Source organism: Cygnus atratus, chromosome 4 (assembly GCF_013377495.2).
Source record: "Cygnus atratus isolate AKBS03 ecotype Queensland, Australia chromosome 4, CAtr_DNAZoo_HiC_assembly, whole genome shotgun sequence".
Classification (NCBI taxonomy): domain Eukaryota; kingdom Metazoa; phylum Chordata; class Aves; order Anseriformes; family Anatidae; genus Cygnus; species Cygnus atratus.
Window position 1 is genome coordinate 10,713,059 of NC_066365.1, and position 25,186 is coordinate 10,738,244.

The following is a 25,186-nucleotide window of genomic DNA, read 5'->3' on the forward strand; positions in this document are numbered from 1 at the left end:
AAATAAAAGTAAGTATTACAAATGTAAAAGCTATTAAAAAAGCTTTCAAGGTGTGATGACAAACATAACATTCAACAATCAAAACCTCATTTACAGTTTGTCTACTGCCTGAACGACACACCTCCAAATAAAGATCCCATCCTTATAAAAGTACTTTTATTTTTATTTTTATTTTTCATTTTTAAGTAAAAGCCATATGATCAAAATGGTTTATTTCACCACCAAAATGTATAATTGAGAATAAAAATCTTTTAGCAATTTTATGGCTCACACCACTTCAGCATCCTGACATACAACCACATAATTAGCTTCCAGCGAAAAGAAGTACAGCTCTAAATGTACTTCCCAAGTAAGTTAAAGTCTTTGAGATATTTCACTTGTATATGCTCACAGTGTTGCTTATGTACCCAAAACTGGCATTCTTAATTTTTTTTTTCTCCAGCGGAACAGATAGTGTACACTCACACTGTCTTCCTCAGTTAGACACAGAGCAAAGAAATATTCCACACTACCCTTGCTTCAGGAAACTCTTCAGCTACTTTTTCAGAAACTCAGAAATACTCTAATAAAGAAACGTCAGAGAATGGATACTGAAAAGATAACACCTGTCAAGGAACCACAGTCACTTCTGAGCAATCATTCTTTCCCCTTTACATGGTACATACAGCCACAAAAGGAAGAATGGATGGGAAGGCTTTGAAGGCAAACTATGCAATTCCTAAATACCAGCGTTGCCAAAAGTGTAGAAGGGAATTGAAAATAAATAAATAAATAAGGAAAAAAAAAAGAGAGAGATTTGAAACTGTTGTTCATTTTCTAAGTCTGATAGCCTCCAGGACTTCAAAATCTTCTGGAAAAACAGGTTTGGCAGAGAAATAAGAAAATGAAAATTGCATAGCAAGCTCTACCTTTCAAAGTCCAAAAAGTGAATTAGATGCTTAAAGTACGAAAAAATTCCAGAATGCAGCATGACAGTGGAGCTTCATTCTACTGTGAAGTAGATGCAAAGGGGCACTCAAAGGAAAACCTAAATCGCCCAGAAAATAAGTGTTACATTGTACATGGACAGTGCATTGCAGTTTGCTGACCCAAGCCCCAATAAATATTTTCCTACAGGAAATGAAGGAAAAAGCACAAGATGCATCAAGGAAAAACAACTTCAAATGTTTTGGAGATCCAAAAAGAAACACATCACACACACATATAAGCAACAAAGCATTCACAATTGGAAAGGAGATGAATCCAGCTACAAAACAGTCTGAAAAGTGCACAATTTTTTTGACCCTGCTGTAACCCACACAGTCAAAATAGAAATGAAGAAAGAAAAATGAAGGACCATAGCTCAGAATTTCACCTGTTTCCTGTTCTCTTGTGATTGAGCAACATGGGTGAGGCTACAAGACTCAGGTCCGGCATGCACGCCCAGGAAGAACCTGGTTTATGCCCAGGGCCATAGACGTAGAAGGTTAATGTACTGACTCACAACAAAGGCTCACCATTTTGACAGAAATCTTCACATGCCTCATTTGAATAGCTTTGTGTCTAGCTAAGCTAGTGTTACTTAAAATGTGCCAAAACCAATTAGCAAATAAAGATGTTGCTATAGCAACAGCATCTAATTTTCCAATTAGTAATAATTGCTGAAACACCTGCCATAACACATAAATACACTTGGATTGGAGGTCTCTGAAACAAACTTTACTTTAAAGTTTTTTTAATTGACATTTGCCAGGATAATGAAAGAAAAAAAGGTGCCAGTTCTATTTTTCCCGCTATCAAATGTAATAAAAATAGATAAAGTATTATTTATTTTTAAAAGAGTCCAACGAATGTATCCCAAGGTCTTAAATTCATTAACTGTTCTGTGCTTAGAGATTCCTAGGCAAGAAAAATTCCAGATGGCAGTTAGTTACGATGAAAAGCAGTAAAATGAATACAATATTGAAATACCACCTGTAGGATACAAATAGTCTAATTCACAGAGGAAAAGACAAAGCACATATTAGTGCTACAATGAGATCAGGCAAGATATGAATGATCATATTTACCCTAGGCAAGTTTAGATTTTTGAACATGTACTTTTGTGTCTAATTCTGAGTACATCTTTACTGTCCATCTCCAATCAGAAATGAAAATGGGACTCACATTTGCTTTGCATTCCACCCAGAACATTTTTAGCACCCTCTCAGAGCAACCACTATCCAGCCACAAATTGGAAAGTATCTGAAGTCAGTCAGCTGATGTTTATTTCCATTCTTGGAAAACACCAGCAGTCTGCATGTATTTAAATATCCTGTATTTCAAATGCTTACCCTTATCCCCCACCAATGTAGCAGCACGATATAGTTCTCCAGCACTTCTAAAAGCTGATTTTTGAAATATTATTTTCACCATTTTTTGATGTGATCCATCTGACTACATAGACTTATATGTGATCACCTTCCTACATACGTTCTCATACACACTGAATTTAGAATAATGTGAACAATGTAATGGAAACAAATGGCCATAATACACTGACATTTGTAAATAATTTCTGAAACACATGTAAGTATGGACAACATGCAACCATTGAGGAAAAAGGAGAAATGTATGTGTTCTTATTATTTCCTACACAAAACTGTTCCCTGACTGTTTTTTAAACATCAAAAACAATATTAACTCTATGATCAAGCTGTAGCAGGTTTCAAAGAGGTTGTTGGGAAAAGAATGTGTACTCTGCACTTTTTCTTCTCTCTGATGAAATGATCTTACAATAGGAGATCATTTTATATTGGTCAGCATATTAATTCATGTTGTAAAAGACCAGTCATACATTAGTTCCCTGCTTGTAAAAGCTTAAAATCACAATTAAGGTTTCTGTTGTAGGCTTTTTCAAAAGTCCTAATTGAAGTGAACATGAACAGTTCATCAGGTTTCAGAACAAATGTAGCAAATTCCCAAATAGTCAAGCCCAGCAGTGCTTTCAGCAATACCAACAGCAGCAACTGCAGCAAATAGATGCTGTTGTTTCACAAAGTCAAGATAAGTTTTAACAAACATGTTAGTACATGACTCAAAAAAACTATGTTGCTTATAACACAGCAGAGTCTTGAATTGCTTTTTGATTTGAATAGAAAAAGAGCAGAACAGTGGTAAAGAAAAATCTACACTTCTAGTGATGTACACTGCTCACTGCACTTACATTTATAAACGAGTTATGCCATCCTTTTGGACCACCACCACCACCAAATATATATATATATATATTATATATATATATATATAAAATTGATATTTTTAACTGACAGAGGATAAGTTGCTCTTTAGTGTTTAAAATAATAATAATAATTTAGTACTTAAAATTCAAATATTTGACATGGAAAAATAAACAGAAGTTTATTTTACCTGTCTACTAGAGTAGACAGGTAAATGGGGGAAAATACGAATGTTTTAATATGCAATTACCCAGCTGACTTCTTACAAAAGAGTTCTCTAAGTTATGTATTAGTGCTTCAGAATTTCATTGCAGTCTTAACTTCATTCATTTATATAAAATCACTGTTCTTGCCCTGTTATTATTCCTGAACACCAAAGGATAGAAGGACTTGTCTAAAAATTACTATTCCATTAAGTAATTCACTTTCACTTCACCTCTGATAGGTGATGTCTCAGTGACAAATACAATTTGAGAGAATATAGTTTGTGATAAAGGTCCTTTATTAACTATGTCCAAACTCTGAATGCTTAAAAAAAAACATAGGCTTCCTTTATATGCTTAAATCATATTAAGACATAAGATGCCATGGAAGCTAGTGGAAATCTTCCCATTGAAAGGAAAACAAAATTGTATCGAGGTTGAAGAAAAGCCTCTAAGAATTTTCTTGCTCCATTTAAAAAGATAGAAATGAAAAGGCAGACATTGTTTCCTTTTTAATTTATAATCTGGATGAAAATTAAGGGTTCCTATATACAGTACGAGTTTATCTACTCTATGTTTTTATTTATTTATTTATTTATTTTAGCCTCTGCCAAACTGCTTTTTTTATCCTGAAGCCTCTTCCTAGGTTTTCTATAAGCTATAAGAACATATAAATTAAAAAAAAAAAAAGGCAAAAAAAAAATCACCTTCACCAAATATATATATATATATAAATTAAAGTCAACAACAGCCAACTAACCAAAAGCACACTATTTGTTCCCTATTTGTTACACAGCAAACTGAATCCTCTACACTGTAATTTGAGTTTATGACCAGCTTTTTGTAGAAGGCCTTCCTCCTGTAGGAGAACAGGTATACTTGAAACACTAGGAGAACTCCTTCAATCCAAGTCTTGTAGTAGGCTTAAAAATAATTGTATTGATGAGATTATTTTTGGTCATAAAAGAACAGAAATAGTTTCAGAATCTTCACACAATATGCACATGTATGACAACTTGTTTACAAGCACTGGTAATCTCACTGACACTGACAAAATTATTCATGTTTTGAAAATTAAGTGATTAAGGATATTCCTAAACTTTTTTCTGGGCTGCACTTCTAGGTATTAGGCTTAACAGACTGCACATGGTTTCACATGATGGTGTATGATTCAAAACAAAAAGTGAAGTATAACATTTCTCTCTGGTCCTTTTGAGCTTCTTAGTCTTTCAGGGGGACAGTTATGAATCCCAGTCTTTGGAAATGCCCAGGCTAGCATGAGAATTAGAGGAGGTGGAAGATAGCAATTACTTCACAAAAGGACAGATCTACATCGAATCAATGATGGGCTACACTGCAGGGAATGAGCAGAGTTAAGATTTGTATTGTGAATTAAGATTTAATGAATCCCCAGGCAAGTTTTATCAAAGAAACTAAAGGAAAGGCAAAAAGAAAAAGAAGGCTGCTTGATCATGGATTAGCTAAATGAAAATACTATGTAAGTTAAAAATAAAATACATCTAAGTGAAAGTGACCTTGAACATTTAGCTACAGTACTAATCATCAGGAGGTAAAATACTCTGTTATTTCAGGGTAACGATGAATTGATTGCCAGGAAAAGAAATGTTGTAAGAGTATTTCAAAAACACACTGGTGCTTTTGTAATATGTATTTTATGCATTTTTCTAATAACAGATTGCAAAATATGCAAAAAATATATATATATTTCTTTATGAAAAGGTTAAAAAAGAACAGCTTTCTAAAACAACTAAAATAATCAATGAAGTGTACAATTCTTTTTCAGCAGAAGAACATCTAGTTCTCTTCTTTCCTTACACCTCTCCTAGATACAGTAGTCTAAGATTAGAATGGTACCATAATCACATCCAATACACAAATATAACTATCAAACATAATTATCTAAATAATGGTACGTGTTTACTGCACAGTGTGTTTTTTTTGTTTTTTTTTTTTTCTTTGATAAGTATGCCAAAGGAACTGTTTTTCAGGGCATGGTACATAGAAATTATGGACTAATGCAGATATATTATAGGCATAAAATGTTTATTTGTATAAACATTTTAATTAGTCTGTCACAAAAGTAGTTCCATTTCCGATTTCCGACTGATGATAATTTTAAAGGTAATTGAGGGCAAATTATTTGTGGAGCTGGGAACTAGACTTTCCAACTCATATCATAAATTTTCAGAACATTTTTCAACACTTTTTATTATATATTAGACATAAATTGCCATAAAGTACAGTGGGGAATGTTCCATTCCCAACAAATTGAACTCATCCGTGCAAGATATAATTATAGGCCCAAACTCAAGTACCAAAATTGCTGATTAAGAATGCACCTACCAAGGAGAAAAAGCATGATCCAGTGTCTTCTGAAAGACCTAATCAAACATTGCCCATTCCACAAAATAATAGTAACAATGGCATTTTTTTTCTGTTTAAGAGACAAAATGTTCCTCTGTGAAATTGCAGGGTAGAAGAGTTTCTGTGGAAAGCTTGGAATTTCACAAGACCCAATTCCTGTAATTAGGGTTTTAGTCAAAGGTGATGTGAGAGGTGATAAGCGAAAAGACTTGTCCCCGTGACTTGATAAAAGCCATAGGAACATATCTAATAGTACTCAAGCCCAGTTACAGAGGCTAGGTCTGCCCTTCTGTTCCCCAACAAAAAACATTAATTCTGTGATATACTTGGCACCGGTAAGAATCTAATTTTAAGCCACTTAAATATTTTCAGAAACAATATTTTCAGAAATATTTGGGGAAAAAAAAATAAGCAAAACTTCTTTTTGTCAACAGCAAAATTTCTATTTCTGTGTGACCAATGCATTGTTTTCACATACTTCTCCAGAGAGTGGTAAAGTGTTCTAACAGTGTCATGTCAAGTTAGAAACTATGCAAACCTGCTGGACTTCACATATGACACTGAGCAAACCACACAGCTGCTATCTATTTCACCATTTGCAACGTGTCTGTAATAAGTATGGCTAAAGTAGACTGCCATAGAATAACTGCGGTTCTTGATTTTGCCTTGTAAAAGGCAACACCACAAACCCCAAATTACGAACATTGTAGTCCCATGCTAATAGGCAGGAGAAACTGGAAGATGATTGTCCACTTTTATAATTATTGATTTTTATAGGGTACATATCACTTTATTAATTTGACGCTCATTAAGTATGGAGTTTCATAAGCAATTAACAAACCAAATACAAGAACAAATGGACCTTATATAAATGCCAGTAGCAGGCTTGATTTAAAGGACAAAATGAAAGAAAGGCTAAATGTCAGAGACTCCTGAGTGCTTACACATATTTAGAGGAAGCCTTTCTTTTAGTAACATATTCTCAATGTAAGAGAGTTCATAGTTAATTGTATATCTCAATGAACAATCTCCATGGATTTCTAAATTCTATAAAAGAAAAAAAAAATGCATGAGGCTCTTTTAGCGCATAGTATATTGCAGGGAACTGTAAAGAATAGCTAAGCACCCTCCCGCACATATCAAATAACTTTTGGAGCTTCTCTTGAAAACAAATACAGTTCAGTAACTAATTATTTGTCACCAGCAATCTGGAAACCTCCACAGAGAAGCCCAAATAATGTCTGTGCAGTGCAGAGATCTGTCTGTATAGACATTTCCTGTATTTGCAGCCACAACACCATTCTACAAAACACAGCCCATAATAAATTGTCATTTTTTTATTTGTAACCCATCCGTGGTTCTTTTCTTTCATTTGTTTATTAGTAATAATAAAGATACTTAGCTCTTAAAGATATTTAGCTCACTGGAACAGATTGCCCAGAGAGGTTGTGGATGTCCCATCCCTGGAGGTGTTTGAGACCAGGTTAGTTGAGGCCCTGAGAAACCTGATCTAGTGGGTGGCATCCCTGCCTATAGCAGGCAAGTGGGAACTAAATGATCTTTAAGGTCCCTTCCAACCTGAGCCATTCTATGATTCTTTGATTGATTCTGTTACACAGTGAAATGTTTTCCAGAAGTCTTAAAATATCTGGCAAATCTCTCACAGCATCTCTCTACACTACCCCATCCCAATGACCAGAAGCTGCTGACAAAAGGGCTTGTTCTTGTGCCATGGACCTGGGTGATCTAGTCCACAAGATCATCTTGCTTTTATGGCTTCTGGTGACATCACCAGACAAGGATATTCTTCATAGAGCTATCGTATACTGTATATGGTATGTCACCTACCTATCCTTTAACTACAAGTTCATTATTGACAAGAGTAGAAGACCGCTGATAGTGACTCCTAATAGCCAGCTAACAAGAAAAAAAAATGGTAGCAGGTCTTCTCCATCATGGGACTGTCATTATTAATAACAGTAGAGAATGGAGTAAACCACTGGAGATTTCCAAAGCAACTGTTAAAAGGGAAAAGAGAAAAAATAATGAACAGATTTTTCTATGTTTTTGTATCTTTTCATGGAAACTAAGGTATAAATCAACATGGTAATTATTTTTACAACAGATTATTGTTCTAACAACAGATTAGTTTTAAAGTCTGCTGAAATTCACTCCAATCTCCACTCTGTTCCAGGTCACCACTATGCCCACTACATCATTTAAATCATGGATGTCTATTGCCACTGAAAGCTGAGACATAACTTGATAGGGAGCAGAAGAAAAAGCAAGGAATAATAACATTTTAGAACAGCTTTTTCAGAGAAGAAATCATAACTTGATGCTGCTTCATACTGGCAAATGCAAAACACATTTACTGCAAAACATCAGAAGGGTTGCTGTACCTACCATATTGATCATAAAAACTAACAGCAACGTTGACATATTATACCTTTCTATGATGAGACAATGATCAATGGTGTTTGCCACCTCATGGACAAAATGGAAAATACAGGCAGTGTTTATTCATGACTGGCAGCATCTGAAGGAGTGATTAGGGGCTTTCAGATGAACATTTGTTCTGTTCAGCTGAACAGGATTTGTAGTCTTCCATAATAGTCATGAATATTCACTGCAGCTACATGTACTTAGATCTAGTATTTTCAAACCCCTTGTAAACAGAGGAAAACCACATCTTCCTAAACACATTTGTTTCAAAGGACAAGGTATAGTAATATGAAACCACACACACACAAAAAAAAAAAAGTAGAGGGATCACTTTCTAGCCTCCTGGATCATGTATTTTTCCAATGTGCAAGTTTACTTACATACTGCTCAACAAAAGAAAAAAAATCTTCCATACTAAGACAGAAACTCATTTGTTTGTTTGTATATAACATCACAACTCATCACAAATGACTTTTACCAGAAAAGCTGACATATATGATTATTGAAAATCAGGAGAGAACATGTGAGAGGAGTTCCTCTACACCAACATTTAATAGTATTTTTTCTTTCAATTTAACATCACGTGAGAGGCATCAATCAACGAGCTCTGAATTCCTTACACTTGTTCTAAAACGCTCCAAAACTTGGTCTACTGCTTCTCATTCTGGTCACTATGACTGTGTAGGAAATGCATGTTCACCATCTTGCTCTTCTTCTCAGTCTGTGACTAGACTGGTTGAAAAACCCATCCCGGCTGGGAACTTGTGCCTTTTGTATTAAACAGGGAGTTAACTTTGAAGGCCAACTGGAACTATTTGAATGCTAGTGCTGTTACCAGAGGAAACACAAAGACTCAACCTGGGTCATTAAAAATTCATTATTTAGAAAAACAGGGCAGATGGATTTGGTTTTAAATCTCAGGACCAATGCACACATAGAATAAGAAACAACAATACGTTCAAAAATATATCCTATGAAGAATAATAAACCTCACAGTTTCAGGGGGATGAAACAGATGGTTTCAGTACTCCCTGTCTTATGTAGGGTTCTATCCTGAATAACTGAGCAAGCATATCTCATTTTGTACACTATCTAAATATTATTTTGGTTTGCATAAAAACTGGAGTAAGAGAATTGAGAGTAAGAGAATATAAAGCGACAATTGTTCTTGGTAACGTAAATTAGTTGGAGTTACTAATTTATTCTCACTTCTAAACTTTTTACTGAGATACAGTATTTCCATTTGCCCTAATCAATGCTTAGAGGAGGAAGTCAGATGCTAAAGTCTGTTCTGGTCAAGTACAGACCAAGGCCTCTTCAAATGAAAAGAGGAGTAACTGTACTTAACAAACATGGAATAAAAATACTAAATCTAGCGTCAGACAAACTGTCTGTCCATAACATACACTGAAACATAAATCAATGGAATAAAAAAAAAAAAAAAAAAAAAACTCCACAAAACTTTTCTCCTCACTTTTATGTTTTGAGAGCTCACTGTACTAGGTTATACAATACTTCTGGCATGTTACAGAAGTTTGGAGATGGTTAGTGTGCTGAACAGCTGACCTTTCAAGTTAGAGGTTGTGGTTTTACCTCTTCTTCAGATTCTGACGCACAAGTCAGGTTTTCTTTTAACAATTAACTGATAAAAACAAAAACATGCCTCTGTGCTAAACTCAAAACACTGGATATTACATTCAGAACTTTCCTGCAGTTTTTCTTCATTTTTTCAGTCTTTCAGAATTTTAAGTACAGTGTATAATCAATAGAAAAACACTCCTTGAAGAGAGGAAGACTGAATAATAGTAAAACAAAAGTGTCTATGAGGCTCCAGAACATCAGTCTGCATCAGTGCTCTCCTGAATAGAGTATATACAGACTTTAATTTGTAGCAAGGTGGTGGAATTCACATACCTTTGATAAATCAATTCTTCCTTCCTTCTATATAAAACAGAAAACCAAGAGAATAAATATGATATATTTCACACATTACTTTAAAAGCCAGTTTTATGAAACCCATCAAGAAGGAAGATGAAACAAGGCTCTGAAACCTCTTTGCAAATGCATCTCACCAAATTGAACGCAACTCCTGCAAGCAAATAAGTTCTAGTGGGAGCACCATGTAGACAATTTCTCTTTCTCTTCTTATGTTGCTCATTTAAGGTGAGCTTATTAATGTTGATACAGAAACTCCCATAGAAACTCCAATTCCTATGGGCTTTGGAGCAGATCCAATCTATAGGTTATTAATCTTACTTTCCTCCCTGTTTTCCCACTTGCTTTAGATATCTTATGAACCACCTCATTAAAAGACAAAATGAAAACAGACTAGATTTATGTAAATGAGTGCAGTTTCTCAGTATTTTTTTCCTCTCAGAATGGAATCCAAGAGGTTAGCTGGCTTTTATGCCAATTGTGTTTATGTTATTTTGTATTTTCATTACAGCTGCTATTTACAGGCAAGTTATTATTAAATTAGTAAAACTTTTAAAAGTAACAAAACACACAAGTGTAACTACAATGACCAGCAAAAACTTTTCAAATTCCATGAAATTTCAAGTGGAGAAGTCTCTTCACATAAAGCTAAGCTCTAGACACATATCCCAGTGTAGTCATTCTCACCTCTAGACCACTATTCATGAAAAAAATGCTCATTAGTCCATCCTATGTTTTTCTGCAACCACCAGGTCACCAGCATTAATAGTTTCTCCTCTGTCCTCAACCTCAGCCCTCAGATCTTGTCTGAACTGAGAGTTCCCTCTTTTTTCAGTCTTCACATACCTTAAGCAGACTTAACACTCTCCTCTACCCTACCAGAAAGACTAGGATGGGCAGCATCTTCTCATCCACTATAAAATCTAACTTTGATCTTGTTCTTAAATTCTCTCTGCTTCAAAACCTATAAATGACTTGGCTTTCTCCCAGTCTTCATTTTTTCTATTAACTTCCTTGCTAACCTTTTTGTTTGTTTGTTTTTCTGCCTGATTTATCCACACCCTGAATCCTTTCTGCATTGCTGAGTTTCTACAAGGAATCTTGCTCATATCTGAGGACATTTCAGGCTTCCTGAAAAGTTGATCTGGATACCTATCTAGATGTATGGGGACTGGGTAGCTACTTCTGTTAAAAGACATCTATCAAGTCAAAGACAAGCACTCCCCTTTCTCCACAAAGTTCTTGAAAAAGTTGCCAACTTTGTCATGAGTTATGGTGCTTAGCTTAATGCAACTGGCCAGCTTCGGATGATGAAATATGGGAAATGTACTACAGCAAAGATAGGAAGGATCTTTCTTTCTGTAGCACTAATGATTACAGTTACATTTTTTTTTTTTTTGGTTGTTTGTTTTTTCCCCCCAGCTTATTGGCACTACTGATTATATTTAACCTTTTTTTTTTTTCTTTTCTAATTGTAAGTGACAGGAGAAAAATAAGATCTTCAAAAAATCAGCATAATAAAAATGAATTAATCTGGGCAGCATTTTTTTCCAAAGGAGTTTCTAGCACATTAGTACAAAAATAGGAAAAAGATGATCGCAGTCACAAGTGATCACCCTGTACTGGGAAGCTATTAGAAATAATTGTCCGTTTTGCAAAGAAATCTAAATCAAATGTTTCCTCATGCACTGAAAAAAATACAGTAATACCAGGACTGAAGAATATGCCTCCTTTCTGTTTCTAAAACTCTCTAACACTCTCTGCAGGTCACAAGGCATCATGTCGAGTTTCAATCTTGCTGGAACAGAGGAAAGCATATTGGGACCTACTGGACAGGGAAGTATACCGTAAAAGCTTTTTGAGATTCAAACAAAAAGGAAAAAAAGCTTAAAAGGAACAAACAAACAAAAAACACTTTTTCACCAGGCATAATTCAAGAGTTTGGACTTCAAAGAACAGACAATCAGCTCATGCAGAAATTTAAATAGTTTCAGTAGTTTAAAGAAATTGCCCTGTGGACTTGGGGGTACTGGTGGTTGAAAAGCCACCTATGGTCTGGCAATGTGTGCTTGCAGCCCAGAAAGCCAATTGTATCCTGGGCTGCATCAAATCATGGCCAGCAGGTTGAGGGAGGTGATTCTTCCCCTCTGCTCCATTCAGGAGACCTCACCTGGAGTAATGAGTTCATCTCTGAGGCCCACAGCATAAGAAAGATATAGACCAGCTGGAGAAGAGGGCCATGAAGATGATCAGAGGACTGGAGCATCTCTCCTATGAAGAAAGGCTGAGAGAGTTAGGATTATTTAGCCGAGAGAAGGGTAAGCTCCAGAAATACCTTATAGCAGTCTTCCAGTATTTAAAGGGGGCCTACAGGAAAGCTGATGAGAGACTCTTTATCAGGGGCTGTAGTGACAGGGCAAGGAGTGATGATTCTAACCTAAAAAAGAGTAGGTTTAGATATAAGAAAGACATTCTTCACCATGAGGATGGTGAGGCACTGGAACGGGTTGCCCAAAGAAGCTGTGGACACCCCATCCCTGGAAGTGTTCAAGGCCAGGCTGGATGGAGTTCTGGCAGGGGGGTTAAAACTGGATTTAAGGTTCCTTCCAACCCAAACCAGTCTATGATTCCATGATTTTATGAAACACGTTATTTTACTGTTAGGTTGGAATAATGGCTTTCTTGTCCATTGCTGTGTCTCTCTCCTTGTCTCAGAGAATCTCTAGGATGTTGAGTGAGGGGTGGATCAGTGCAGAGCAGGCACAAAGGCACTCAGTAGAGCACAAGAAGAAGAAGGAGGAATAGGAACGTGATTCTCCAATGGCGAAGCACAAAGAGTACTGCCAGTGGACAAGGGAACAGTTCCTTCAAAAATGTGAAAAGCCAACTACAGCAATCCACAATGTTTGCAATGACACTTGCATTGGCCTGCATTCCTTTTACCAATTCCTTTTACCCCACTAGAGCTTCTTAGCTCTGGTAATGACTTTCTCTGCTTGCAAGATATTCCATTAGTGTCAACCTCTCTGTAAACAAACTGGTTAGTAAAGGAGGAAACACAAAGATGTGCAGCACAGTATTGCTGATTTACTGCAATTACATGATTTAAAGGTACATGTAATAGGGTCACTGGGCAGGGGCAGCAAATTTAACAACACTGGGAGGGGTGAATGAACTTCCTGGAAGAGCATGCTGTAGATACTGCTAGAGTAAACATGTACTCGTAGATGTGAAATTTAAGACAATGGGCTACACCTCTCTTACCCCTGATGACTGTATCCTTGTACTCTATAAAGCTTCTCTTCATTTAAGTGACAATTTTTCTGGCTACCCCATTCACCCTTAATGATTTGTGTTTCAGGAGTACAAATTTCAAAATGTTCACAACCAATTATAAAGGTAATTTGTAAACTTTATTTATTTATTTATTTATTGGGGGGGGGGGGGGGGGCATGACATGTTCTAGCTATGAGGATTGCTCTTTTCATCAAATATATCTTGAAGAGACCTTCTAAACTTTGTCTTCCCCAGTGATTTCATTCAAGATACCAACAGTCAAAATCTGGTATAAAAAAAGCAGGCACCCTCACATAACAGGATTCCTTTTCAAAAACTTGTTCCATACATATATCTCTCCCAGAAATGAAACCCTGGGCATGATGTTTCATTTATAATTTCAGAGATTATTTCATGTTGGAGAATCTTGGTGCCTGGTTAAAAAAAAAAATAAGACTGATATAATGGAAAGTTTGATTCAACCTTAAATATTGGGAGAGCTACTACTGCATTATATAATCAAGATAGATGACTGGGTATATAAGTACTGAAAAAAATGCAAACAGGCTTATGGAAACTGAGCCAAACACTAATGTTGAAATAATGAAATCTAAGTCTTGCTGAATTACTAGAAAGAATAGAAAACTTATCTTTATGGAAACAAGATAAATCTAGATAGTAAAGATCATGAATAAAAATCATTAAAGGTGCCTTGTTTTAATTCTTTTTCTAACGTTCAACAGTTTTATGATGTATATGTAATCATTTAAAAAAAAATAATATTGGGATGTTTAATTTTAAACAGCACACCACATTCAAATCTTGTCATAATTATTTCCTGTTCCCTCCAAGACCATCACATCTACATCTTCTGAATACATAAACAACTAAAATGTTACTTTTTTCAAATGAAAGAAATAATTTGATCGTTAAAGATTATGTAAAAATAATTAAATTTTTTCATGGTAGCTTTTTAGGATATCATATTTATTATATATTATGTAACTAGCATAATTAATCATGCTGGCAATCATTTAAGTAGGAGTGAGCTAAACAACTCAGTGATTATATTCTGTAATAAACATGACTTTGTTTGTTTGTTTCAGCATGTTTTCAGTATCAACTTGTGATGCAGAACTCCTCCAGAGAAATCTTTACAGAAGTAAGGAAGCAGCTGGCTAAAAGTTACTTTCTACTAAGCTATTATTTACATCAAACAACTAGGAACTATAATGTAAATAGCATTTCAGGCATCTAACTTCCTACATAGACTTACACATACACACAAGACCACAACACACTCCAGGTTAATTTTTTACAAGGAAAACCATTAGTGTCCATCCACAAAGTTTTCTTATACAGCAGTAACGTTGGCAAGGCCGAGCACAACTTCTGTTTGGAAGCACTTCCCTATTCTTTAGTCATGCTGTTCAGTGCCAAATCTCAAGGATGCTGGGGAAACTTCATGCTTACTGGGCTATACAGGGTTCACACAAGCCATAGTTCCACCCTTTACTAGGCATAAAGAATTTGCAAACTTTATTGTGTCTTTAAGTGCATTGAGCTTTACACGTGGAAAATCACAACTATGGCATTTCTTGAATACAGTTTATTTGTAAGAAATTTTCAGGTTTGGCAGGGGACATAAAAACAAAATTGAAGAGCAATGTCTTTTTTTGACTATTTATTAGTCAAACAGACAAATGGGTGTGTGATTTAGCAGTTACATGGTTACATAAGCATGCATTTAAACACACATTCAATTCAAAACCCCTACCCTCTGGGAATCTGTGCCTTAGTTTTCCTGGGAGCCTACGGTAGCATATGCCAAATTTGAAATGGAAATATTTTCCTAATCAGCTAAATCTGAGTCAAAATGTGAACCCAGCTTAGCCCCGTGTCAATGCCACTCACAGTCTCTGAAATGGTCATAATGAATACTTGTGCAGGGCGAGGGATTCCAGGAATGGCCACAATGAATACCTGTGTGATGTGAGGGACTCCAAACATCAACAGTTGGCATGGTATCCTAACAACTATCACAAAGCAGAAAATATATACACACTTACACCTTTCCCTGGGATGTGTCAATCCAAGCCCTTTGGGAAAGCAAGCTACAGGGCAGAAGCCTTCGTGACCTCCCAAAGGCTGCCTGCTTGTTCTTGTCCCATAAAATGGCACTTTGAGATCCTAATTCCTGTTGGGATGCAGTTAATTGTCACAGTAGCAGCTTTTGCATTATAGTTGTAGCAAATTAAAGCCAGTCAACTCATCTACCTTGACTAAAAATACATAATATACATAACATTTTCAAGGAAGGGGCAGACACACAATACTTAACAGGAATTGCTCAATTGTGCTGAAGAGGAGGCCAGTGACAACATCTGAACTTGGGGATGAGCAGGTGGGTCTCACACTGAATATACCAAGCTCCTCAGCATCTCTAGTCAGTGATATTGTCTGCTACTGATTTTTGCCCAGTCAAAATAGTGCAGCCATTATTAACTCTATCACCCTAATCACTTATATTGTATTAAAAAAAAAATAAAATTGTTGTTAAAATAGAGTATTACACAAGAAAGCAAGGTCTTCACTCAGCACATACACACAAACTGCTAAAAAAGTGGCGATTTATTACATTAAAAAAAAAAAAAGTGTGTTCACTTTTAAACAGTTATTGTCTTCAGCAATTACTGTCTTCACCAAGTTATACAGATGAGGAGGACAAAACTAAAGCCAAGTCTTAAAGCTAGCAGATCTTCAGATATTACTAGGTCTATACAAATTTATGCCAGCAGTGTGCCTTGCCATTTATTAGGGCAATACCATTCTTTTATGGTACCAATGCACGATATCAGCGTTAATTTCAGATAATTTTTCTACTCTGGAAAAATGCTGCATACATTCAGTGTGTATGAATATATGTGTATACACTTATCAATTATACTATAGTTAAAGACACAATAGAAAAACTTGTATTGTGTTCAATCACCTTCCTTTTGTAAACCACACCTTGATTTAATTGGCCATTTAGTCAAGGGAAAGCAGACTGAGTACAGTAAAACTGCATTACATGATTGCCTTGGACTGCATCGTTATATAGTCTGGATGTAAGAAACCACAAATCATAGGAGGCTATGCCATTCACCTAACCTGACATTTTTGCACTTTGCATATATTTTGTTGAAAATTGACTTCTGTGGGGAGATTTCTAAAAGCAATCCCCCAGAAGTTACTGCACACTGCAGAAGCTGGTGCTGAGAGCAGGCAAGCAGCTTTATTAGCAACAGTGAATACTGCTTCATTGGTTAATCATCAGGGACTGTTTAAACAGAGGGACATCTGGTGCACCTCTCCACAGAGACTAAACAAATCATTTCTAATATCCCTCGTCTATATCAGGGTCTGGGCTTCATCCTGTGTTAATTTGCAATTTTACTGAGCATTCCATCATTCCCACAATACCTTGTTGTTAAAACACTGAGCATTACATTTATTCCAGCAGAGAGAATAAAAAAGCAACTGTAACCAGAAGAGTTTTAAACTGCTAGAAGGAAAAAAAAAAAGTTTTTTTAATTTACTTTTTTTTTTTTTTAATAGCACATGGCTAGTCTTTTTGGTATTGTTTTTAAGAATACCTTTGTGGTATTTGGCAGAGCTACTGATATTGGGTAATGAGTAGTTTGAAGAATATACAGAGCGAAATGTGGCAACACAAACCAGACACAACTTGAGATAATACAAAGGGTGAAACGAAAAATGATACTCTTAGAAGTACAAGTTCTATAAAAGTTTCAAACAACCAATTTTACTTAGCCAAATGAACAAAGCAATTCTATAAGCAAGGCAATTACTTATTTCTCTTTGTACTCTTTTTTCCTGTACAGGAAAAAAAAATAATAGGCAAAAACATTGTTTTTGCATTGAGAACATAAATGCTTAGTTTCATATGTGAAAAGGCCTTTGAGCCCACCACCCACCACCATTTTTATTTTTTTTTATTGTTCTGCTCTCACTTCTAATCTAAACATTTTAATGTCAATGAATAAGAGTATCTTAGGTCTTCCACCAAGAGGTCTTGGTAATGGAAATACACAGATAGAAATCTGACTAGGATTAAAATCCATTAAGATTTACTTGAAAGGTGAAGAGGTAAAAAGAAAAAAAGATACTCTGAGAAGTATATCACATGGCATCTGTGTCAAGCAGGGTAAGAAAAATGACTATATTACCAAGCTGTGCTACGCAGACCATCATAAACCAATTTGAGATTCTATCTTCTAGTTTTATCTGTTAGCATGTCCTGTTTTTCAAGGAATAACCTAATACAATACAAGTAATTTAGAGGTAATTAACTGTAAAAGCATTTGAATGGATTATCACTTCAACAAAGAAACCAAGTCATTATCTATAGTCAGATATACTCAGGGACTCTTTCATCATAGAGCAATATTACTACTACACATCTTGGGAGGTACACTGCATTTAAAAATCTCTCCACATATTTCAGCCCTAGGACAGTAGTCTGAGCTTTATAATTATATTCAAATTATCTTTTCAAGTTGTTTTCATATACTGACAATGTTTTTGAAAAAAAAAAATAGGGGTGGTGGTGGAGGTGTCGACGATTTTGAAATGTTACTATTCTTTAACTGGAATTATGTGATGGTACAGAAACAGGCCAAGGGCATTAATAAACCCTCTGCTGAATTCCAAATCTGTGGCTAAAACATCATTCAGTAAACAAAACTCTCAAGCCTTTCTGAAAAACAGATTTTCGCTCCCAAACCAAACTGGAATCAGTCTGAACAGTTTAAATATGGAAGAGTTCATCCATGAAACCGCTACATTTGGTTTGTGTGCACGTCTGATGCCCATTTTTTTAGTACTGGGAATAAGAAGTAATGATGATAACGATAAAATTTTCAGCTATCAAGATAATTACTTTCGGCAAAAACTTCTGTTGTAGCCCACAATATTCAGTAAATTCCAATTACTTTTCAGGAGAAAGAAAAAGCATAATTCTGTTGCTGCAGTGACAGTACACAAATATGTGATTTATCTAAGCTAGAATATTAAGCGGTGCTATGTTAGAACTGAAAAATGTATGTTAGAACATGAAAAATAGCAATTATTATAATAAAACATGATATTTTCGTAACAGCCACACTGAATTCAGTGTAAACTTTGTAACCAATTCCAGGGGAACCAGGGTCGGACCTTCATGTCTGAAAAGTTGTTGCATTCAGTAATTCTCAATGCTATTAAGGATTAAGTGTGACCAAGTGAAACAAGACCTAACATAAAAATCCTGATGATTCAGAAAGTTTTTGTTATTATTGTTGTTATTAGTATCATATGAATTATTAATTTTTTTACAGAGCAAAACATCTAATGGAGACAAAGCAATTAAAAAGTATAATTGGCCTTTTTATCTCCAGCTTAACACCTGCAATATCATAAAAGTAAACTGATCCAGGCACAGCCCTACATTCACCTTGAAGAGGCCTAACCATTAAGTTATGCAAATATTACTGAACACAATTCAATCCCTTACTCATAATTTAGACTGAGAAGACCGAACAAAAGCCATAATATTATGATATTAAGATTCCAAAGTTGAAAAGATGAATTTCATTTACTCAGCAACAACACAGATTCTGTATATTTAATGACAGACATTAGAGAACCCTCCAACGTCTGCCAAGTAAGTGATATATTAAGCAGAAAATTGGTCACGTTAAGAATACTAAGGGTTTGTTATTCAACCTTTGAAATATCAGTATTACTGGAAAGTATTTATATACAGATAAATATAAACACACCCAAATGGGCCCATATAAGTGCCATACCAGCACTTGTCAGAGCAGCTAATATTTTTGTGTCTGTACTGTCTACAAGAAGAAACGATTCACACCATTGCATTTATATTTCTATGGGTTTACATCTACAGCTTATTCACACATTATAAACATAAGGATGATTGCCAATAAACATTTTTTTCTGTCTATGCAATTATACTTCACATTATTTTTACATGTATTTCTATTTATATATATACACTCTAGACTACAAAAGTATATATATATATATATATATAGGTATTACAAATAGAAATATGTACATAGACAGACAGTATGTTTTTATGTTTTATTGCTAATTCAGAGTGGGCCAGATCTCAGATAGTGTAGACAAGCAGAAATTTCTTAGAAGACTCATCAACTCTATACCAAATTTGTGTCAGTTACATCTTTAAATTATATTTTAATTTGGGAAAGTCACAGAACTGTCACTGGCTATGGGACTACCTTGGACTATCTTGAAAAAGTAGAGGTGGTAGACAAGCATAATCTTTTTGTAAATATTTGTGATATCATTTACTTCTCATAAATAAATAAATAAATAAATAAAATCCATCCTGAAATCTTGGCATACCTAAATGAGTGACAGATTGTCTTCAAATCTTTAGCTGTTATTAACATTATTTCTATATATGTCTAAGCTAATTATACATCATTATGACCTAAAAGCTTTTGAACAGAACCATTTCAGTTCAGACACAGACACAGACACAGACACAGATTTCTAGGTTGGAAGAGACCTCAAGATCATCGAGTCCAACCTCCGACCTAACACTAAGTACTCCACTAAACCATATCACTAAGCTCTACATCTAAACGTCTTTTAAAGACCTCCAGGGATGGTGACTCCACCACCTCCCTGGGCAGCCCGTTCCAATGCTTAATAACCCTTTCGGTAAAGAAGTACTTCCTAACATCCAACCTAAACCTCCCCTGGCGCAACTTTCGCCCATTCCCCCTCGTCCTGTCACCAGGCACGTGGGAGAACAGACCAACCCCCACCTCACTACAGCTTCCTTTAAGGTAACTGTAGAGAGCGATAAGGTCGCCCCTGAGCCTCCTCTTCTCCAGGCTGAACAACCCCAGCTCCCTCAGCCGCTCCTCCTAAGACTTGTTCTCCAGACCCCTCACCAGCTTGGTCGCCCTTCTCTGGACTCGCTCGAGCACGTCCATGTCCTTCCTGTAGCGAGGGGCCCAAAACTGAACACAGTACTCGAGGTGTGGCCTCACCAGAGCCGAGTACAGCGGGACAATCACCTCCCTAGACCTGCTGGCCACACTGCTTCTTATACAGGCCAGGATGCTGTTGGCCTTCTTGGCCACCTGAGCACACTGCTGGCTCATATTCAGCCGACTATCAACCAGTATTCCCAGGTCCTTCTCGGCCAGGCAGCTTTCCAGCCACTCATCTCCCAGCCTGTAGCTCTGCTTGGGGTTGTTGCGCCCCAGGTGCAGGACCCGGCACTTGGCCTTGTTGAACTTCATACAGTTGACCTCAGCCCATCGCTCCAGCCTATCCAGATCCTCCTGCAGAGCCTTCCTGCCCTCGAGCAGATCGACACACGCACTTAGCTTGGTGTCATCTGCAAACTTACTGAGGGTGCACTGGACGCCCTCATCCAGATCATCGATAAAGATATTAAAGAGGACCGGCCCCAGTACCGAGCCCTGGGGGACACCACTTGTGACCAGCCTCCAACCAGATTTGACTCCATTCACCACAACTCTCTGGGCCCGGCTATCCAGCCAGTTTCTAACCCAGCGAAGCGTACGCCAGTCCAAGCCCCGAGCAGCCAGTTTCTTGAGGAGAATGTTGTGGGGAACGGTGTCAAAAGCCTTACTGAGGTCAAGGTAAACCACATCCACAGCCCTTCCCTCATCCACCAAGCGCGTCACTTTGTCATAGAAGGAGATCAGGTTCGTCAAGCAGGACCTGCCTTTCATAAACCCATGCTGACTGGGCCTGATCGCCTGCTTGCCCTGCAAGTGCCGCGTGATGACCCTCAAGATAATCTGCTCCATGAGCTTTCCTGGCACTGAGGTCAAACTGACAGGCCTATAGTTCCCCGGGTCTGCCCTCCGGCCCTTCTTATAGATGGGCGTCACATTGGCTAGCCGCCAGTCAACTGGGACCTCCCCCGATAGCCAGGACTGCCGATAAATGATGGAAAGCGGCTCGGCCAGCTCCTCCGCCAGTTCTTTCAGTACCCTCGGGTGCATCCCATCCGGCCCCATCGACTTGCGCAATTCAATTTCTATAACTGGTAATATCTTGGTTAGTAAGTTTCAGTAATGAGGGGTCACATTATTTTGAATTGGAAGCGTGTGGGAACAAATGCAAAGACAGAGTCTTCAGCATGGAGATATTTCATACAGCTCTTTTACAGCTGTAAAGCTGCAGCTATTTCAGCCACACTTCAAATTGTTTTATGTATCAGATACATACATATGGAAATACTTCATGCTATTGAAATATATATTAACATTTATATTGACTTTTAAAAATACGTATATATACTTAGGAGCAATAAATACGAAAAAATGGCTTTTCTAAGATCATCCAACCTCACATTGAGAAACAAAATTTACATTTCCCAGGGCTTTCTAAGCAGCATCACAGAATATGAAATTATATGGCTGTATTTCCTCTGACGTAATCAGTCTACTAGTCATAGCAAGCATGATTCATTTAACAGGTGGTCTTTACCAGACTTAGATGCAAGAGGCCTGAACAAGGCAGAGTTAAATGGCATAATAATTACATGTAGGATTTTATCTCCTAGCTAGATGCATTTTTTTTTAATCATCTGGAAGAGATCTATATGCATGATAGATACTGACCTCAGACCTGGTACCACAAGCTGGTCATCCGGCTTGACATTTCATTTGCAATAAATGTTACATATTTCTGGAAAAGACCTTCTCATACTCTCTAAATGTGGTTTCTGACATTACCATATAGATTGAGATATAAATATAAATGAACAAATGCAAATTTTTTGAATGGAATTCTATTCTTTGTTTGGACAATTTGGATTTTGAGGGAATTACACTTCAAAGCACAGTAAACTTATTCTGATGGCCTTTTGGATACTAAAGAGATAGTAAAAATATAGCATTATAGATGCAATAACCTAAACAAACAGGTTCTTGCTCTGAAACTGTAACTAATTTTTTTTATTCATAGATTCATAGAATTCAGAGAAATTTAAACTTGTTTAAAACAAATCATAGTTCTGAAAGGTAACTGAACAAATATCTTGCTGATTTGTTCACTCAAGATGGGTTCAGTGTCCACTAGAGTATTTTTGAAATCCACCGAGAATGATATAATCCTGGAAGTGATTTGATTATTATTATTATTTTAAATGCTACCTTATGAATAGTGTTAGTTTTTGGTTAAGCCAAGATAAAAACAAATATTATTTCAATTACTGTTTCTTTTTTTCTACCACCTACAAATAAACAGAAGTATGCATAGTTCCGGAATGTTGACAGGATTTTCAGAAGAGAGGCCTCTTTTTAAGTTAATGTTCCATCCTTGGAGCATTTAACACTATCCATGGTTTCTAATTGACTGTCACAGTAATACTTTTTATACTCTGTGATGTCTTAGCACTACAGCATAGAACATAATGGAAGGGAAAAAAATACTAGGGAAGGTGTACGCTAGTGTAGGAGCAGAAGGTTTTTTTGAGGGGCAGCTACGTGAAATATGTAAGAGAAGTAGAGACAAAAGTGAAGATGATACACTTTGACGAATTGCTTAGGCAAAATCCAAGCTACCACAGAAATGAAATTCCTTTGAAGCCTGAACTTGTGCTGAATATCTGGCTGCATAATGATCACCAACTTAATTCTTTCCTCCCCTTAGGATGATGTAGGGTTGCTGTAGAATGGAGAGGCATTTTACCAATGTCAACACTTTGGAGGACCCACAGCCTTTTTTTTTTTTTTTTTTTTTTTTTTAAAGCCTGTCAAGATATGCATTAAAAGTGAAAATGTGTTTGGTTTGTAGAAAATATTCTGGTAGAGAGATGTACTTTAAGTTGTGTGTGGTCAGACCTTCAACTCATAAAACAGTGTAGCTTTAGTGAGTGAAATAGGGCAATGTTGTGTTACAGTAGAGAAATATCTGCCTGATATATTTTAGGTATCTATACAATCCACTGTTGCTAAACAACAGAATAATGCTGGAGTATAAAAGCAATGTTGGTTTACAGAGCAATGTTAAGATGAACTTTATACAATCATTGAGCCTTACGGTATCATATACAGCATGCAAGTATGTTTACATCTGGAAAGATTCATATTTAAAAAAAAATCACTCAATGTTTTACAGTTTTGGAACTGAAGTGTTTCTTCACATTTTTTCAAAATATCTATTTTGAAAAGATATTTTGTTTCAAATATGTCATTTTAAGACAAAATTAAAAAAAAAAACAAAACTTAAGAAACAGAAAGGTGATTTCATATTAAAAAGGAAATATTAGTTACTTGTTTTGCCTTTTGTTCAAGCTCTAACTTCAGTACCTGCTATACAAACAGTAGTTTCACACTATTTCAGATCTTTCTCCTTGGTGTTCCAGCTCCTTGTGCAGAAAGAGCTAAGCTCCGAATTTATATGATAGGGACAGAAAGCATCAGGGATCTTAATGTGATTCAGAATTGTCATAGTAAAAGTAGACAAACAAATGTGTTTTTCCTAACACTCTGAATGGCAAGTGTAAAAGTTAATGGGAATACAAAAATCTTACATCTTACAGATAAAATAAAGCAATTAGTCCACGAAATATTACTTGCTTTCTGGCCTTCTGAAACGACTCTACAAATCATCAGAAAGTTTTTGTACAATAAACATCCTAAATGTAGCTTAAAATGAAACTGAAGACTTGGATGTCCACAAAAGTGCCAGAAATGCACTTTTATGAAGTTCCATTATTTACTTTATTGCCCCTTCCAGATATGCACATGCTTATCTTCATCATAACTATCTTCTGCTAGCTGTCTTCTGCGTAGGGGGCTTTCCAAGCCACCCCATTTCTGTGTGAGCTGTTAGGTTTTCTTGTTTCCTATTTCCTGAAAGTGAGAGTAAGAAGTAAGATTAAAGAAGATTTGTGAGCACTAGCGCAATGTAGCCTTACACCTCCCAGTTTTGCCACCATCTTTGGTCCTGGGTTGGTTACCTATTTACCTCCTCAGAGTAAGAGGGCATCCACAGAGCATCCAACACATAAAAATATGAGTCATTTACCTCCTAACAGGACCCAGTGATTTGAATCCAAACAGCAGTAGTCAGTTGCGAGAAGAACATAAAATGCATTTATTAATAAACTATTGAAGTTTATTCTGTCAGGGGCAGAAAGCTACTCATCTGATTTTATAATGCTAGACAAGAAACATTTTCTAAGTTGCTAGGTTCTGAAAAATGTCTTCTGAAGCCACAGGGAAGGTACTTCACAGACAGAAGATATGTCAACTACATCTGCCTGCTCCTGGGAGATTACAAGAGTGCAGATAATACGTAAATAAATAAGAAACGCTAACCACTAAAAAGGAATCAAACTAGTCTGAATAAGTCTACAGAAGCTGAATGCTCATTCCAGTACCATACTTTGTGAGGTTGTGATTGCTGGAGAAACCCAACAGCCTTATATTAGCCTTGGGAAAATATTTTAAAGTGCTTTTCCTAGGGGAAACAGTATTTGGGGTTTGATGAAAACCATGAAACAAAACCTGTTATAACAGGCTAACTAGCTGGCTTTTTTTTTTTTTTTTTTTTTTTTTCTCCAGGAAGCTTATTCCACCTGAAACTTATTCCTACATGAAACTTTCTCTGATATAATCCCATCTTCAACCATCAATTATACTTCTCATTTTAAAC

At 36.3% G+C, this 25,186-nt stretch overlaps 1 protein-coding gene across 3 annotated transcripts in view; it reads right to left on the reverse strand.

Annotated features, from left to right (window-relative positions):
• CCSER1 (coiled-coil serine rich protein 1) overlaps positions 1–25,186 on the reverse strand; it is a 675,103-nt gene that overhangs the window by 140,567 nt on the left and 509,350 nt on the right. The gene's annotated exons all lie outside the window — the stretch shown is intronic.